The sequence below is a fragment of the Penaeus vannamei genome, chromosome 32 (genome assembly GCF_042767895.1).
Source record: "Penaeus vannamei isolate JL-2024 chromosome 32, ASM4276789v1, whole genome shotgun sequence".
NCBI lineage: Eukaryota > Metazoa > Arthropoda > Malacostraca > Decapoda > Penaeidae > Penaeus > Penaeus vannamei.
Genome location: NC_091580.1, coordinates 1,611,895 through 1,614,394, shown reverse-complemented (window position 1 = coordinate 1,614,394; position 2,500 = coordinate 1,611,895).

Genomic DNA, 2,500 nt, shown 5'->3' with positions numbered 1-2,500 from the left:
CTGTGTGTGTGTGTAAGTGAATGTGTGTGTGTGTCTGTGTGTGTGTGTAAGTGAATGTGTGTGTGTGTCTGTGTGTGTGTGTAAGTGAATGTGCGTATGTGTCTGTGTGTGTGTGTAAGTGAATGTGTGTGTGTGTCTGTGTGTGTGTGTAAGTGAATGTGTGTGTGTGTCTGTGTGTGTGTGTAAGTGAATGTGTGTATATGAGTCTGTGTGTGTGTAAGTGAATGTGTGTGTGTGTCTGTGTGTGTGTGTAAGTGAATGTGTGTGTGTGTCTGTGTGTGTGTGTAAGTGAATGTGTGTGTGTGTCTGTGTGTGTGTGTAAGTGAATGTGTGTGTGTGTCTGTGTGTGTGTGTAAGTGAATGTGTGTGTGTGTCTGTGTGTGTGTGTAAGTGAATGTGTGTGTGTGTCTGTGTGTGTGTGTAAGTGAATGTGTGTGTGTGTCTGTGTGTGTGTGTAAGTGAATGTGTGTGTGTGTCTGTGTGTGTGTGTAAGTGAATGTGTGTGTGTGTCTGTGTGTGTGTGTAAGTGAATGTGTGTGTGTGTCTGTGTGCATGTGTAAGTGAATGTGTGTGTGTGTCTGTGTGTGTGTGTAAGTGAATGTGTGTGTGTGTCTGTGTGTGTGTGTAAGTGAATGTGTGTGTGTCTGTGTATGTGTGTGTAAGTGAATGTGTGTGTGTGTCTGTGTGTGTGTGTAAGTGAATGTGTGAATATGAGTCTGTGTGTGTGTGTGTAAGTGAATGTGTGTGTGTGTGTGTAAGTGAATGTGTGTGTGTGTGTGTGTGTGTGTGTAAGTGAATGTGTGTAAGTGAATGTGTGTGTCTATGTGTTTGTGTGTGTGTGTCTAAGTGTGTGTGTGTGTGTGTCTGTGTGTGTGTGTAAGTGAATGTGTGTGTGTGTCTGTGTGTGTGTGAAAGTGAATGTGTGTGTGTGTGTAAGTGAATGTGTGTGTGTGTCTGTGTGTGTGTGTAAGTGTCTGTGTGTGTGTGTCTGTGTGTGTGTGTAAGTGAATGTGTGTGTGTCTGTGTGTGTGTGTAAGTGAATGTGTGTGTGTCTGTGTGTGTGTGTAAGTGAATGTGTGTGTGTGTCTGTGTGTGTGTGTAAGTGAATGTGTGTGTGTGTGTCTGTGTGTGTGTAAGTGAATGTGTGTGTGTGTCTGTGTGTGTGTGTAAGTGTCTGTGTGTGTGTGTCTGTGTGTGTGTGTTTGTCCACATGTGCCTGTGCGTTTGTGCTTTTTTGTATAAGGATACAACCGTTAAAAAAATATCCTAGATTCAGGTCTAAGTTAGGCAAAGAGATTCATAAAACTCTGTTCATAACTTTTTTGAGTTATCCTGCTAACAAACTAACAATTAATATCCGGATCACCATCAAAATTTAATAACATCTAATAACATTTAAATTAGGCTAAGACACACGCCTGGTATAATTTTTATAAAACTCTGTTCATAACTTTTTGAGTTTTCCCGCTAACAAATGAACAAATAACATCCGGGTCGCCACCAAAATTAATAACATAATAATAATAATAACATGTTATGCTAAGACGAACCTCTAGTAAAAATTTCATAAAAATCTATTAATAACTTTTTGAATTATCCCGCTAACAAACTAACAAATAATACCCGAATCGCCACCAAAATATTAATAACATCTAAGTTAGTCTAAGACACACAGAACAAACCTATTCATAACTTTATGAGTTATCCTGCTAACCAACAAGCAGCCAAAACAAACAAACAAACTAACTAACTAACCAACGCTACCAAACCCACAACCTCCCTGGCGAAGCTAATAACGATGATAACCATTATTCTTATCATGATTACAACCATTATTATGATTAATGCTATCGATATCACCATCATAATCATGATCATTAGCAGCACCCTTGTTACTGTTATCATTATTATCATTATCATCACCATTATCATCATCTTCATTCTTCTATCATGATTATTTTCATCATTTTCATCATTATCGTAACGACCCCAATTATCTGGGAGATGGGAGAAAGGAAAAGGGTTAAGGAAGAAGGGTGAAGGAAGAAGGGAGAAGGGTGTAGAGTGAAGGAAGAAGGGAGAAGGGTGAAGGGTGTAGAGTGAAGGAAGAAGGAAGAAGGGTGAAGGGTGTAGGAAGAAGGGAGAAGGAAGGAGGGTGTAGGATGAAATGAGAAGGGAAAGGGGAGAAGTGTGTAGAGTGAAAGAAGAAGGGTGAAACGTGTAGGGTGAAGGAAGTAGGAAGAAGAGATAAGGGAAAAGCGTGTATAGGGTGTAGAGTGAAGGTGTGAAAAAGGAAGTGTATAGCATGAAGGGATGAGGAAGAATGATATAGAGCGAAGGGGTGAAGACTGAAGCGAGTAGAGAGAAGAGTGAAGGATATAGAAAAGAAATGAAAACCTTAAAAGTACCTTAGGCCTAGAGTGAAGAGAGTAGAGTGAAGAAGGTAAGATGAAATATATAGAGTGAACGGTTGCAACGGGAACAACGAAGGGAAGGGCAA